Source organism: Ostrinia furnacalis, unplaced genomic scaffold (genome assembly GCF_004193835.3).
Source record: "Ostrinia furnacalis isolate ACB-3 unplaced genomic scaffold, ASM419383v2 OfSCF0260, whole genome shotgun sequence".
Taxonomy (NCBI): Eukaryota; Metazoa; Arthropoda; class Insecta; order Lepidoptera; family Crambidae; genus Ostrinia; species Ostrinia furnacalis.
The window spans coordinates 52,219-69,691 of record NW_021130499.1 but is presented as its reverse complement, the minus strand read 5'-3'; the positions used below and the strand labels follow the sequence as shown (position 1 = coordinate 69,691).

The following is a 17,473-nucleotide window of genomic DNA, read 5'->3' as shown; positions in this document are numbered from 1 at the left end:
CAAAGTTCGTATTATAGCTCTTATGCATTTGACTGCATACTTACTTTTTATGCTGTATTTAAACGATATTAGGTTAGTTACTTCACTGCTTTTTGGTGCTGATTGCTGAATGACCGACTTATCTATTAATTTCATAGTTCAATTAATGATTTCATAGACGTTAAAGCTATTAGAACTCATTTTAGAAAACAAATTAAAATATTGTTTTTAATGTGCTATTAAATTAAATGACTTTTAATGATACTAATTTGGAAATCTAAGTGCTGTCAACGTCCCCATCCTGTGATTCTGTGGGCTATAACAGACCCTCTGGTCAAAATAGTAAGTTTCACTCGATAGATTTTCATGAGAAAGTTAACGCAAATGTATGTAGGGCCCGTGCTATTCTGGCGGCACTTCAACTGAATTTACTAGAAGAGACATATTGTAATAGTTTTCCCAAGGCATTATGGGATTCTTTTCTGCGGACTCAATGGAAATTGATAAAGTTAATTGCAATAAAATTGGCAGCCTGAAAATGTAAACCGACTGTTATTTGTGGCCGATAGGGATGTTTCCTGGGTAAAAAAGCAAGAGTTAGAATTTGTCCGTCAGTTATCAAAAAATGCTCGACAATTTATTAGTATTGTTCACTTTTTCAAAATAATGAAAATTTAAAGACGTAAAGCGCGCCAAAGTTCAGAAGAGGCCCGTGACGTCAAGGAAGGCTTAAAAGTGTAGCTCTTTGTGACGTGACGCGCAACTTCAACGCATCATAACTTCGTAATTACTTGTTTGATTGACAAATGAAAAAATACGTGTCCAATATTTTTTGATAATGTAACTGACGGACTACAAGATTTTTTAGGAAAATAGCCTCTGCTATTATTTTGTACGAATGTAAAAGTTATTCAGTAAGTCATCCGCTAAGAAAGGGTTTTCCAATTTCTCCGCATACAGTGGCGGCGTAGCATAGGTTGGCACCCGGGGCGGGCACCCCCCCTGTCATGACATCACGACCGTCCTTGCCATGCAGATGCGTCAGTGAGTACTAATCTGCGCGACTTTTGTCACCCCCTGATGCTTGGCACCCGGGCCGGACCGCCCCCACCGCCCCCCCCTTACGCCGCTACTGTCCGCATAACGGGATGAGACGGAAGTTCAAGGTTATATGCGTGCGGAGCCGCGGGAAAAAGCCACACAACATCAGAGCCACATTGCAAAAATCTTCACGTGTAAAGGCTCTTACTTAGAAGTGGCCATGTCTGCAGTATTTATGTGTGTGTAATTCCCGCCAGCCACTCAGCCACCCAGCAATCGCCGCTGAGCCATTAAACGACCGCCATTTTTACCCAGCGGTGTGTGATACATTTTTCACTTAGCGTCTTTATCAAAGAAAGTGTATACGAGTCTATTAGTCTTGCCTGCCAAGTGCCAACGTAGTCGCAGTAGTAGAGAGCGCTATTTTTATTTCTTTCAAAGTACTGCTTACACACAGCAATTTAATTACGCGCGAGCGATAAGGATGGGTAGCTTGGGGTCATTGGACAAAATTTTACGTGCTCGGCGACTAGACTTTTAAACAATGAGCCCAACCAAGTTTACCGACATATCAAAAGATTGTACAGTCAGTACCCGAAATGTCCAAAAAGACGACACAACCTTATTCAATTGTAACAACGACGTGTTGCTAACTTTTTGACTATTTTGGACCTCATGAACTACATAATATTTGACCCTGCTGTACAGACGACACTAGAAGCTAGGCATTTTGACATGTCTGTAGTTCTGAATTAGATGATATGGCACCGAAATTGTTTGACTGTGTCTGATATGCATGCCGTCGACTGTACATATTACAATGAGGCTGGAATACGACAAGCTGGGAAAAAAACGGAAATATTTTATCTCACAAAATTCTTACATAATTCACTCGTATTTTTTCATGGCAAAATCCACGCAATCGCAGCGGCATATGACCTGCGGAGGTCCTGGCCCATTAATCTGTGAGGGTAAATTTGTACAGGCGGCACATCGAGCTGAACACTGGGCTACTTTATGTCGTTGTGATAGGTGCTATTTTGGAACGAAAATGTAAAGTCTAATGTGCTAGAGTTGGCAGATCAAATGACCCAATTGTATGGAGATTTTTTTTCGGTATTTTGGGATTTTGGTTGGGAGAAACAATAAAAATAAATTAAAAACAACCAATATTATTGTTTCAAGGTCAAGTGCGGTAATATTGTTTGGCCAAGTCGCTGGATGGAATCTAAATAATTTTAACTCAAAGTTGACTGACTGAATCTATCAACGCACAGCCCAAACTACTGGACAGATCGGGCTGAAATTTGGCATGCAGGCAGATGTTATGACGTAGGCATCCGCTAAGAAAGGGTTTTACTAAACTCCACCCCTAAGGGGGTAAAACGGGATCCACGGGTACGAATCGCGGGCGGCCGCTACTTTTTAAATATCGGATGGGAGATTTTATATTTTGCCGGGAGTCGGGAGAACAAATACAAAAAATCGGGAGAATTCCGACCATCTGGCAACCCTATACGCCGTCGATTGTACAAAGGAACGCCTTCGTTCGGCATCTGCATGTACTCGTACTGTCGTTGGCGTATTCGGGTTATTAATGGAGGTTCCGACCGCATTGCTGATTCAGTTGTCTGTTCTATGTAAACTGACTTGACAGAATAAAATCCACAGACCGATTTAGGAGACGTTGCAGGATTCTGTAGAGACGTCGAACGGAAAGCATAGTTGTTCTGTTTTAATGCTTTAATTCAGTGTTTTTCAACCTGTGGGTCGCGACCCTCTGGGGGGTCGTGAAGCCTCTATAGGGGGGTCGCGAAAGGTCGTAAAAACTACCTCAGTAAAAAAAATCTTATAAAGACAGATTAATCCGAAATCTAATTATGCAAATGTTGTATGGATTGAAGTATTCGGTCCCTACAAACATCTTTGCAACATTATAAAATGCATGAAAAAAAGCGGACGGTCAGGGGGTCGCCAAAATTTTTTTCATACGGGGGGGTCGTGTCATAAAAAAGGTTGAAAAACACTGCTTTAATTAATTGTCACATAGACTTCAGTGTACAAATCTGGTGTTTTTATTTTGTGTTTTTGCTTTTAAATTCCTTATTTAGCTCAGTATCTTCAAGCAGAAGGAAGAAAACTAAGACTGAGTTGCACCAATTAACTTTAACAGTAACTATAACGATAACGATATTTTGTATGGACTTTGACAGATTTCTGACGTTTGTTAAACTTAAAATAAGATGGTGCAACCCAGCCTTACTATTTTATTTGTCATTTCAAAAAACGCCGTCAAAGTCACTTACGGCCGAATACTGAAACGCCATTTAAATATTTGACGGCTTCTCAAATAGTTAAGCAGCTCCTAAACTTACATTTCGCATACTCAAAACAATATCTGAGCAGTTCTCAATTTGTAAGCACCTCTCAAATTAAGTTGCACTTAAACGCCACTCAAATGAATTTTCGCATACTGAAACGCCATTCAACGCTAAGCATTACTCAAACAACTGTCAAATCGTCTTAAGCAGCTGTTAAATTTGACGGCCGAATACTGAAACGCTACTCAAATCTTTCACTCAGCTGACGGGCTCCTAAATTTAAGTATTCTTCAATTTTAAATGGTATTCTCAAACGCCACTCAACGGATTTGAAGCCGTGATCAGCTAAGCAGCTCTCAAATGTTTACATAATGGCAACATTTACCAAAAAAAGTATGTTTTCATTTACACAAATGATAACTTTACGTTTTTTATCCATTACACGCAGCATCGTTTGGTTATGTATTGTCTTTTATGGAAATATACTCAATCAACTTAACATAGAACAGTTTATTTTTAGTTTCTATTATTGTAAATCGAATGTCAATACAATAATTTGGTACAATCGAGCTGATGATATTTAAACACCCAAAAGATATATTGCTATTAAAAAGTGATGGGAAATTTACAATTCTATATGGCGCATATTTTCAATTTGATTTTCCTCAAATATATCACGGAATTTAAAGCTCATTTTTTTATACAATTAGATTAAATATCAGACTATATCTTGCAATTAAAAATGTTTGCATATATTAAGGTATAATTGAGAAAAAAAATAAAAACAAAAATCACTAAAATCATTTTTCCTAATTAACTGAATACGTTTACGAAGCACTTAATACGCTTATTACGTGTAGTTTTAAGAGCTCTATGAAGTATTATAACAATTCTGAATTAAATGTTATTAGTTAACAAGTGAGAATATTTTTGCATAATTTTGAAGTAAAAAAATAGGTAACTTTGAATTTTGATACCGCGAAAACTACATGGAATTTTCAAACGGGAGTTTTACTATCATGTTTGTATAACTGAGCTCTATACGTTTCATCAAATCAATGAGAATGTCCGTTTATACAGTCCCATAACACACTGTGCGTATGTTTATTTATATTTTTTTTATAATTATTTATTGATTTGATTATTGAGTGCAGACTAGTGAGCAGTTCACTGTGAGTGCTATTAATACAGGGTGGAAACGATAAGTGATCTCATTTGATTATTTCTAAACTACACAAGATATCGAAAAACTGCTTACTGATCTTGAAAGTGCTTCACGATCTCTTTCAAACGATATCAGTAATAGGTTACAGAATTAACTGGATCTATCCGAAAAGTCAACGTGTCCCAAAATTCAAGGATAAGCCGGCGCCGCAGGATGGACATAGTCATAACTACTTTAGGAAAAATAAGGAAAAAAATCTATCTCAATTATTTTTTAAGTTACACAATAAATTACAAAATTCTTCNGTATTCGGCCGTTAGAGTGCTTGCGCGGTATCTTAAATCCTATTCTTATACCTAAATCGACCTAAATAGTGGTAAATAATGTGTGTCATCGTTATCATTTCTTTTGAGCCTCGAGGAAATACCAAGATCAAATCGCAGGAACGCAATAAGGCTGAACGCTATTGAAAAATATTATTATAATGACGTGCAATTCCGAGCGAGGTTCCGCGTCTCTAAAGAAAAGGTGTTGTTTCTGGATTCATAATTTGGAAGCTCTTTGAAACCCCTCACCAAACGCCATACAACCAGTGGACCAAATACTTATTATAACCCTACTGTTCTACGCAACGGGAAGTTATGAACGTGTACTAGGTGATATCTTCCACATCGAACAGCCAACTGTGCATCGTACTAGTGCACAAAGTAACAACCAAAATAGCTGCTATGAAATCGCTTTACATAAACATGCCTATTTCTGAGGAATATGGGGACATCGCATATAGCAGCATTTCCAAGAGTTGTTGATTTGTCAATTTGATGCTCTGCTGTCAACAATGATAAATGTCAATTGTGGTTACGTTTCGGTCCACGATCGCCACTTAATAGATTTCAACAATAAAAAGTATCACCTTTAAAATTATTTTTTTAATTAAATAAAAATGCAAGCATTAATTTTTTTATATGATAAAACGACATTTATATATAATAGAAACTAAATATAAACTGTTCTATGTTAAGTTGATTGAGTATATTTCCATAAAAGACAATACATAACCAAACGATGCTGCGTGTAATGGATAAAAAACGTAAAGTTATCATTTGTGTAAATGAAAACATACTTTTTTTGGTAAATGTTGCCATTATATAAACATTTGAGAGCTGCTTAGCTGATCACGGCTTCAAATCTGTTGAGTGGCGTTTGAGAATACCATTTAAAATTGAAGGATACTTAAATTTAGGAGCCCGTCAGCTGAGTGACAGATTTGAGTAGTGTTTCAGTATTCGGCCGTTAGGCCCTTTCCAGGGCGCTTGTACACGTCCCAAATCCAGCTTGCCGTACCACCACTTCGGGACAACATATGGGCTGGTGCCTGGTATCTTTTCTGTTACCCCACGATTACAGGCACCAAATGGGAATAAACACAACTCCTGAAGTTATTTATTTGATTGTGATTGATTCTTTGCTATCGTGCCCCAAGGTATATTCAGTCATTCCTGTTCGTAGAACATCAAAACTTGTTAGTGTTGTTTTTATTTGATTTCTTCTTCAGTAGCAATGTTTACTTTATCAGTAGCTGAAATTATTGTTTTTGTCCAATAATGACGAAAATTGATATTAATATGAGTATTTTGGTTTGCAACCAACTATCGTTACGGCAAACTAGCTTATTAGTATAAAGATGTTAGAAACTCTATGATACAACTTTTCTAAAATATTACTTTTAACTTCGTAACTGGCTTCTAACTTTGAGTCAAACTATTAAAGCTAGCATTTTCTTCAAAACTACTTAATTGGTTCTGGATATCTGCAAATAAACTTCACAGTTGATTAGCACTTAGAAACTCTATTAAAGATTAATAAGCATTTATTTTAATACCTAACCGAGTAGCGTGAGATGTCTATTTAAGATATTTTTACCTAACTTTGACCGTAACTATAACGATAACCGGTGTTTTTTGTATGAAGTTTGACAGATTTTTGACGTTTGTTACATTTAAAATAAGATGGTGCAACACAGCCTTAGAAATATGTAGTCAGATGTTCTCCCGACGACTGTACAAGTGTACATTGAAGTTACGTGAAGTATGCGCTAGGGATGCCGACGCAGGAGTTCCATCCTACTCGCATGAGTTATCACCTGTCTCGCGCACGTTATTAAACCCTGTTGTTTAGGGTGAATTTCCTTTGGCAAAATGAAAAATTGGTCAACAAGTTGTACGATCTGAAAGTTTTGAAGATTTTTGAACGGTGTGATAGCATTTTCTATTTGAAATAATTTGACTAGGCTGTCAAGTATGGCTATCGTATTGCCGTTTGCCGATTGACAGGACTTAAATCGTTAGGGCACAGGCGCGAAATCTTATCTAAAACACCCTTTTGTTCCTACCAATTAATGAATATTATTTATGAAAATTGGTTACCATAAATATTCTAAACGAACTTAAACCTAAAAACTAAGGCTGAGTTTGCACCATCTTACTTTAACTTTGACAAACGTCAAAAATCTGTTAAACTCCATACAAAAATCACCGGTTATTGTTATTGTTACGCTTAAAATAAGGTGGTGCAACTCAGCCTAAATATTCTAAACGAACTTTAATCCCCTATTTCAATCCTTCAAGTTTTTATTTGCGAACTTAAACCTGTTCTACCAAAACTCATCAAAGTTGAAAGCCTGAAAACAACAAACTAACAAATAAACTAATAGAGTAAATCTCGTTACATTACAGATGATGGCTCAAATTATCAAAGTAACTTCAACATTTAATTAAATTCCTAAGTCGACGCGTTGAAGCACACTAATACACACTTTCTGTCCTTTCAGTTAATGTTTTAAAGGCAATCAAATAATCGCCTCTGGAGATTATACCTGAGTTCGTACCTAAGAGGGCTATGTGGGAGTAAGGCTATTACGGAGGGTAGTTAATCAGATTAAATATGATCGCCATAACCTTCAAAGCCTGGAAAATGCCACGTCATAATCGCTTTAGTACAAGCTATTCCTTTGTGTAGTTATTTTTCCAACTTTTAAATTACGGTAATGCCAAGATATTAAATGTCGCCTTGTTGTCGACTTAGTGATTAATAGCGTTATTTAAATGGAGATATTGTTATAAAAATGGATGTTTTTGTTCTTTTCCACTTTAATTTTCGTAATAACAATAACAGATTATGTAAAGAGAACTATTATATTAACGTAGCAACTGCTCTATTTCATGTCTGTAATTGGTATTTTATTTAATGCACTACCTATGTATATTTACATTTACAGATACCTAATTATATTATAATAAGACTGTACTCAAAACGGAACCCTATTTTCTGACTGTCAATCTTAAAAAACATGTGCACCATATTTGAACCAATCACTTCTTGTTTTAGAGGCAAACAACACACTACTGTGCATACATGTGCATTGTGCATAACTGAAGCTAGATTTATAATATTTCAGCACCTGCATCGTATAGAATTCGTTAGGTTACCTTAGACTCAAGTAATTAGTTTCATCTAGATTCTAGAGACTCCAAAAATAGAGTACAAACTTAAAAACAACCAAACTTAAAATAAAAATCTCAAGAAGGTGACTTCTTACGAACCGCGTCACGTCCACGCTATGAAATAACGTAGAAATATTATTTTAAATTAACTCGGAAATTTTTCATGGTACCTACCCCGGGAACTGTCTAATATATTTGAAGAAGTTTTCTTGAAATATTATTTTATTGCTCGCATTTTTCTCTTTGGATTTTCGCTTTGTATTAAATAAATAAACAATAATAAGCTTTTCTCGTAATAAACACAATTCTTAGAACTGAAATACACAGTTCCTTCTCCAAGAAGTAAGTAATCTTTTACATCTGAAACTGTACTTTATTTAGTATTACATGGAAACTTGGTGACCACTGGACGGAACGCGTAGTGTGGGCAGGTCCCCACTAGGTGGAATGACGATCTGGTGAAGGTCGCGGGAAGTACCTGAATGCGGGCAGCGCAGGACCGATCATTATGGAAATCCTCGGGGGAGGCCTTTGTCCAGCAGTGGACGTCATTTGGCTGAGTCTGAAACGAACGAAATTTCGCTTATCAGACCTTTTGATATGCGATCTAATACTAGTGGCCAGCACCAAAAAAGTTATTGAAGCATCACTTGCCTTATTTCAAAAGTCCTAGCTACCTCCTTCATTCTTCTTTCTAGTCTACCTATTCCATAATATACATTTATTTAATCTCTACAAAAGGATTTCAAAGGATCTTTGATGGTATTTACCAAAAGGGTTAATTAAATTAATTAAAAATCCCACGCGGGATAGAACTCCAATTAAAAAAGAAGGTATACTTACGCAATGAGCTACTGGATGGTTAATGAATGAATGCATCTATTAAAATGTCCCTATATTAAAGAACATTGCCTTCATATGAAATTAATAATCATTCTGTTGCTATCTAATGAATTAGTACATTGTTGGCTGGGCATATTCTATTTAAGTAATTGCCTTTTTCATTACCTGTTGTTACTTTCTGACGCATTTTTTCTATTCAGTTGATTTGCTTTTGTCTGCTAGTTCACACGAAGTTTTTAAAAGAAAAATAGTTCAATTACAAAAAGGATGTTTTGTGGTCAATTAAGGCTAATAGACAGTGCCTAGGTAGTAGTGACAGGACGCGATTCTATTAAAAAAGTTTGAAATAAGCATACGACGAAATAAAAGTAATGGTTGGTATTATGCTAGTACGGTTAGTACGCTAAACGTAATAGTTAACTTGTAGAGCCATAAATTGACTATGAAATGATCTAGTACATTTTCATCTTAGGCTGAGTTGTACCACATAACTTTGACCCTAACTATAACCGGTGGTTTTTGTATGGAGTTTGACAGATTTTTGACGTTTGTCTGAGTTAAAAGTAAGATGATGCAACCCAGCCTTAACTTTTTTTCTCAAAGTGTACCTTCATAGGTATCGGTTATCAAGAGTAGTAAAAAGAACCTTTTTCTCATCGCTTAGTGTCCAATTCCCCGAAAAAGGCGTGTGTGTGCATGCTATACAAGCATACAAATAAATGCTTTTAACCAAGTATACCAAAGTCCCGCGTTTGTAATATAAATAGCGCCATTTTCATCCGAATCGACGAGAGCGTACATTATCGAGCCATTGACAAATGTACCGGGTCCGTGACATAAAAAACCCGGGTCCGAATGACCCCGGTCATCCGGAAAATGACCCAACCCTTCAATGAACGGGGGATTTTTGGGGACTCGCCGTTTGTATTATATTTTAGAGATCCGTTTTAGAATGTTAATTTTATAAAGCATCTTGAACTTATTCAGATAAAAACATCAGATTATAAAGATTACTCATTAAGTAAGTTTTTAATGGAAATATTGACATCTTTATAGATTAAAGGTTTCAAATTAGATTCCCCGTAGGCAGCTTCATTATCTTTTCCAGACTCGAATCCAACCAAACAAAATGATGATGTTCTATTTCATTATTTAACGAGGCCTGTGGGTCTAGACAAAGTGCAAATTATAATCGCAAACCAGTCGAAAAGTGGTCGAAAAGCCCCTTTTTTGTATGGAGTTTTGACGGATTAGATTTTCGATTCGATCAAAAAGTGCGTTTTGTCTAGGGGGGCTGTCGTATTTGCGATTGCGATTACCCTTTGACGTCAATGGTGAGTGACAGGACCATACCATAGTGACGTCATCTTGTGACTGAAAATACGATTTCGAATTCCGTACTGTCCAACTTCATTCGAAATATTCCCATCTCTAGCTGATATTGTTTGTATATGGTGGGTGGGTAAATAAACGTGAAAACAAGGTCGATGCAGCCATAAAATTGCATTGTACCTATAATTAACCACATATTCGAGGCCGTATGAAATATAAACAAAATGCCCATACTAAAACAACATCGAAACACATGCTGAACCCTGGTATTTTGTACGTAAATATTTGTTTGTGGACATAAGCCACATTTTCTATGTAATGAAACGTTGTTTCCACAAAACAAATACATTCTGTATGAGTGTTTCGTTATATTGATTTACGTACCTTTTGTTGGACGGTTTGTCGTATTTTCCCGCCAACAGTTTAAAGAAATTGGCATTCTCACGGCCGCTTCACAATACATCTTAAACTGTATTCTATTTATTCAACAAAATATTAACGAATTCAAAAAGAAAAGTGATATTCACCAAATTAACACTAGAAATAAAAATAAATTGGCTATACCCGCTTTTAGACTTAATAAAGTGTTTGCCACTTTTATGGGACAAGGTATCCATTTTTATAACAAAGTCCCTGATAAATATAAAGAGCTACCGTATAATAAATTTAAAGGTATAGTTAAAGATCACATGCTTAAAAAAGCCTATTATACAACTCGAGATTTTCTTAATGATAAGTCATCCTGGGAGTAGGATTATGGTCCTCTCATGCTCGCACTAAAAAGAATTAAAATGAAAAGTAATATTGTATAAACTAATAATAATTTCTCAAATGTTATAGTGTCATGCTTCTCAATCTAGACTGTTACTTAGCTTTATTATTAGTTTTTTTTAAAGAGATAACTTGGCATTGTCATTCTCACTAAAATGTCTCTGGGGTGGTGGCGTAGTGAGGCGGGTCGTTACATTCCCTCTAATATGGTCGAGTGAAGCGATGGCTGGTTCACTCGTCATGTCTGTGAACAGGCGCTGCTTTCGGGGACTGGTCAATCCAAGTTATTCAAATTTATGTATGCGAGTCATTTCTACTAGTATCTTAATATGTAAGTCTAGATATTAGCACGTCACTACCTTGTTTAATATACCACGCAATCTTGTATACCTACCCATTCTTATGAAACACCATGCAAGAATGCATGGTAAATTCAGTGAACTGCTCCTGAATCGAATGTACCTACTACTGCTATTTCTATTTATTTATATTAACCGGCAGACAGTGGTGACTGAGTTTGTTGCGGCGCTTCTTCTCAGCACTTGCCAAATGTTGGTCTCGAAGCGCTGGTAGGGTAAAAAGATTATGAGACATGTAGAGGCTCCTTAAGAGCATATTTTATGACGATTTGTAAGAACTATTTATTAGTCTAAACAAATAAAGAAATTTTGACTTTGACTTTGACTTTAGTTGGCTTTGACAACATTTCGCTTTCGCTTCGCAAACGCTTTGGTGAGTGGTAAGCGATTGAGGAAAATTCTTTCCAATAACGGTCAATGCCAATAGAAACGAGCAACTTGTAAATATTATAAGGGAAATATCAAACAGATTGTCGACTGTCTAACGTTAGTATCTCATTTGTTTATTATAAAATATCGTTAGCATTTTTGTATGAAAATATGTAGAAAGAGAGAAAGAAATGGTAGAATAGAAATGCATAATTTATTTTCCTGTATGATTAAAGGATGTTTTATGTTACTTAGATAATAAAATATAAAAGCCCTGAAAGCGTCGCAAAAAATAACTGTACAAACTACATCCATAAACGACGAGGAAGTACAGCAATTCCGCAAGTTGTTCCTCATATCGTTATGATAAAAAATCGACGATATCACCCAAAACACCCACGTGGGACCCATGCTGTATGGTTCTTACACGATACACGACCTGTACAGTCCGCATCAGAAATAACAGACAAGTAGGTACGGCTAATGCCCCGAATACGTTCGGTCTTTTCAGCCAAATGACGTCCACTGCTGGACAAAGGCCTCCCCTGAGGATTTCCATAATGACCGGTCCTGCGCTGCCCGCATCAGGTTCATCCCGCGACCTTCACCAGATCGTTGGTCCACCTAGTGGGGGTCCTGCCCATACGTTTTCCGGCAATTCCGGCCCGTTGTCGCCACTCGATAACTTTTCTATTCACATGTATGTCCCGGATACACATGGGACAGATGTCCCGTGCTACTCAGTTTCTACGTGTTGCAGCAACGCTACCAAACTGCTCCGAACTGTCCTTCAGTGACATGGGACCCGTGACATGTTTCGTGTTGACGCTCAAAAAATTGTCCTCGGAAACATTACGTAGTTGGTCAGCAAAATGTTGCTTTATTTATTCCGTAGTTTAAATCAATTCTTGAGGTTAGATAGTATAATAAAGAATTTGATTTGCAATATCATTGTAAAAGTCAATTAAATTAATGTTGACAGCATATTTTCAAATCTCATAAATAGAGACTCTATTTATTGGAGCAGACTGTACACGATACACGGCGTGTATTTTGTCTTGGAATGTACGAAATGGTCTAACATTTTTCAAAGTGAATAGAGTACATACAAAGTAGGCACGTTTTGTGCTTATTTGGCGCTCGTAAATAATCTATTTGCCGAAAATAGGGCCTTTTACCTGGCTGCCTTGAAAGGACTACGCCGTTATTTGTATTGAAGAAATTTATCTGTGTTTAATCTTCATTAATCTACTTCATATCCATAAATTTCCCCAGAAAAATATTTTAAAACGAATCGATATTTAATCACATCGTAATCGTCTTTAATTTCAATTATAAAATAATTGAAATTAAAGACGATTACGATGTGTTACGATCTTTCAAAATTTTAATTTCGAAATAAATATTGAAGAGAAATTCACTCGTAGGTTCTCGTAATCGTTTATTAAAATTACGCTTAAGTTAAATATTTAACTTTAGATAAGTATTACTGAGCTCAAAAGGATTTTTTGTATTTTATCGTTGAACGTTTAATCTTATCGAGAATGTTGTATAATGACCGACTAGAATTAACTCGTTAGTGAAAACTGACCAATATTTAAATTGTTAGCGGTTAAGTGTCCGTTAATTCAGTTACATTTTCGAATGTGGTTAACAGTTAACTAAAATATATTATTTGTTTGAACCTACTCTATCAAATAGATTAAAATACAAAAGTTATTGAATGACGTGTGTATATTTAAGCATTTACCTGCCAAGAAATTAGACACAGTAAAAAATCTAATAATTATTTGGGTCGGTCACTACGGCGGCGTTTAATGCTTTAAGAGCCGATTTTTGTTCAAAATCTTGTGTAATCCTTCAAGTACCAGCGAATCGAGACACAATAGGAATCAATTGTTACAGCGGTTTCATGCGACCACTTAAGAGTTTCACGTGATAGTCGAATAATCTGTCGTTTTTTTTAATGTATTTTCTGCCCTATGGCAATCTGTTCGAAAACAATAAGCCAATTGTTTGGCTGGAGCTACATGTCCTAAGTTTTATGTTGTCTTCGAGAGCCAATCAATTGCTGATCTTTTTCCAGCAAACTCTCTTCCTGGCTCAGTCTACAAATCTTTGGGCGAGACTGGGAATGCCTTGTCTTTTCAGTCGATTGTAATCGGGGACTCTTCCGCCTGACCACTTTGTAGAAATTTTAGCGTAAGCGCATCGCTCCGGTCACGTGCTCACCCCGTCTCTAATTGGTTACGCATTTTACTATATTTTTACTACGACCAATAAGAGACAATCAGGGCTTAGGTTGCAATACGAAATACCATTGTGCACTTTATTGTCATACGATTAAGGTTTAAAACGAAATGTTTCTTTTTCTTCAATCTTTCTTAGTTTTAGGCTGAGTTGCACCACCTAACTTTGACCGTAGCTATAACGGTAACCGGTGCTTTTTGTATGGAGTTTAACAGATTTTTGACGTTTGTCAAAGTTAAAGTAAGATGGTGCAACTCAGCTTTAGAATTTTAATAATAGATTTGGTTACAAACAAATAGATAATATGTATTTTTTTAATATTGTATTTTTATACGAGGTCTGTCTGCTTTTTGCTTTGGCGAACTGTCGACATATTCTCTCCTTTGTTTTTTGTGAAGTTTTGTGATCCCTAACCGATTGATTTTGTTTTGTGTTGACCCGTGCTAGTAATTGGACTGTTTGATTGCCTTTTTATTGACCTCCGCGCGATGACTGAATCATGGCCTTTCAAAATAATTCTTAATTCTTATATTTAATTACAAACTTATCTATCTATACATTGTTAACTGTTTAAGTATTATTTAGTTAGAAGTTTAATTTTTATTGATTTAAAACCTTGTGTAAAGACACTTAATGTGCAATAAAAAAATTAATTTGAAATAAAACTAACTTAATATTATAATATTTATAATAACCAATTACCTGGATCATTGCTACCTAGTTACAATAATTGTATTAAATTGTAATAACGTAGATAAGTGTTTCTTTTAAACGGAAAAAAAAAGTTGCTAATGTATTAAAAATAAATAGAAACCTTTATTTACATTCAAGGATTTAAGAAAGTTATTATGTAGCCAGATCTTACAATAATTGTTTTTAAGCCACAAATATTCCTTAACTATTTCCTAATTAATTCGATAACTAGTGACCGACCGAATATTCGTTTTCGTTTTCGTTTTCGGCCATTTTCGGCCAAAAAATGGACATTCGGCCATATTTTCGTTTTCGGCCAAAAACCAGCCGAAGCTTCGGCCAAACCGAATATCAGAAATACGTGAATAAGATGGTGACGTTTATCGGAGTGAATCTGATGCACTCATGGTTCCAATCAGACTTGAACGGACGCGGTATTGTCACACTCTTTTGAAGTTTTGAAGTGAGGTTACATTGTAAAGGGTGTCCAGCGAAAATTTTCCAAGTTCAAAATTGAATACAAATAAAACCAAAGAGTTTTCATTAAGTTTAATTGTTTCAAAATAGAGTCTAATGCGGATTTGAAATACGCCATGAGTCACTGGTCGATGTGTCTTGCTGCACAGCAAGAAGGTGTCTCACCACACACGGAGAGTACCTCGATGGAGACACTGAGGACTATTTTTTCTAGCCGCCTCGGTCATCAGATCTCACACCATGCGACTTTTTCTTGTGGGGATATCTCAAGTCAAAAGTTTACAGCAAAACAATCCTTAAATAATTCAGGTTCTGTAAGAAAATATCCGCCGTGAAGTTGCAGGAAAATTATTAGCGCGATTTGCTCTCGCATAGTTGCGAAAGTAAGGCTGTGAGAGTGCCTATAGTAAAACGGGCATCATTTAAAAGATATTGCCTATAAAAAAATAAATCCGCATTGTTAAACTCCAGTTTGCATTAGTAATAAATAATAAAAAATCTTTAATTTATTTGTATGAATCATTTTTGAAGTTGCAAAATTCCCACTGCACCCTTTATTTCTTCTTCACTTCCCAATATTTCAATATACACCGGAAATAATATTCTACTAAGAATTCATAATTCAATTTTTTGTGTTTTAATGCCGGTTTTCTTTAATCAATCCTTATCAAAAACAACTGTCAAACATCATTATGTTTTTGGTCAAAACATTAACGGTTTTCAAAGTTTTTACATAATTTCAGATTGAAATTTGAGAGTTGAAGGTCATTTTCGTTTTCGTTTTCGTTTTCGGCCGAAAATGAGACTGCAGCCGAAGCTTCGTTTTCGTTTCCGTTTTCGGCTGAAAATCCATATTCGGTCGGACACTATCGATAACATATAGTTTATAAATTATAAGTTCCGAATAAATTAAATACCTATTAAACAAGTAAAATTCGAAAGTGACTGTATGATTTTGCATTTCTCGCCTTAACTAGCTAAATTTATATCATGAGATTTACAATCTTAATATCAACAATAATTATAGAAAGGGCTACTTTTTTCTCAGGAAATTGCACAGTTGCCTCGGCTCGTGCGATAGCAATTTTGTGACCCGAGCGGGCAATCGCTAGTTCAATTTTTACACGAAGCCCCATATAATATTTTGTAGCGATTCTTTATTGGGTTTCAAATTTACTAAAATGCGACGTTGCCAAACGAGCGCTACGGATGCGGGTAAGCTAAGCAATACTCAATCCTATACGCTTTACATAGAGCTTGGTTTGCAAGGGCAAACATCTACAGTGGTGCGCCGACGGTGCTTAGACCCGAAACATGAATGAATGGGGGCGTAGCTTAATCGAGCGTGTGTGTGCAAACAATTTAGGCCCTTAAGGTGTCAAGGCGTCCGAGTCCCCGATAGTACTGTAGTCCACCTTCTCCACTTAAGGCCTGTGCGAGTTCGTTTAAGTTCGCCTAGTTTATTAATTTATTATTTGTTTGTTACAGATCATGAACTCAAAGGCGAGCCGGTCTACCAGCGGCCAGTGAAGAGAATGGGACATTTCCACCGGGCTCCTTCCTTATCCTCTCCTCAGCCCAAGGTTCGTAACTTTAATAATTTTTTAATGTTTTATTATTAAGTATCATTAGAAAATAGGTGATCGGGATTCGTGCCAATTCGAAATTCTTGTTAATGAATCAGTACAAAAAAGAAGACATAATTAATATCGACACGGTTTACAAAATAAAAGAACGGATAACAACTTTTCCACGTCGTGGGACGTGTTAACATGTCTGCTGAAAAACTTTATTAGTATATCCTTTCATAGTAAGGAAAGTCTTAACTTTCTAACCAATAAAGACTTTAATATTGACGAGACAATAAACATGGCGTCCATTATAAGGCGGTTGCACATCGGTGTCGCCATCATGTCGGCAGCTAGTGGCTTGGGTCATTCGGTGACATCGTTGGAGCATAAAGTAGGGCATTTTTCAAATTAACATGGCGTCAATTCGGCGGCATCTGTGTGTAGACTGCTTTGCAAACAATGGTATGTGAACCTAAGCACGACGCAGTAGTACCTACCTAATATTAAGTGAGATTTTGGAAAATGATAAAAGGAATAATCTGATGTGCTGTAAACTGTAAATACTGCTAAAAAAAAATTGTATAGCTGAGAAAATGTTTGTTTAATAGTGGTGTATCTTAAAAGACAAATGTGGCAAATTTTCCACTAACCTACTTGTTTAGTGCTTAATTAAACTTCAAACAAGTCACAATAATGCTTTCAATCGTCGTAACGAAGCCGAATAAACTGACCACAACATTTACGAGAGAAATAAACAGTCAAACGAAACGAAAACCACATTTTACAAACTCTCCGTACA

General features: G+C 36.1%; 1 protein-coding gene across 2 annotated transcripts in view; it reads left to right on the top strand.

Annotated features, from left to right (window-relative positions):
* Positions 1-17,473, top strand: part of LOC114357937 (beta-1,4-N-acetylgalactosaminyltransferase bre-4-like) — a 92,626-nt gene that overhangs the window by 63,096 nt on the left and 12,057 nt on the right. For both annotated transcript variants that reach the window (XM_028311762.1, XM_028311753.1), the window contains exon 2: positions 16,592-16,686. The gene's annotated coding sequence lies outside the window, so the exon portion shown is untranslated. The remainder of the gene's footprint in view (positions 1-16,591; positions 16,687-17,473) is intronic.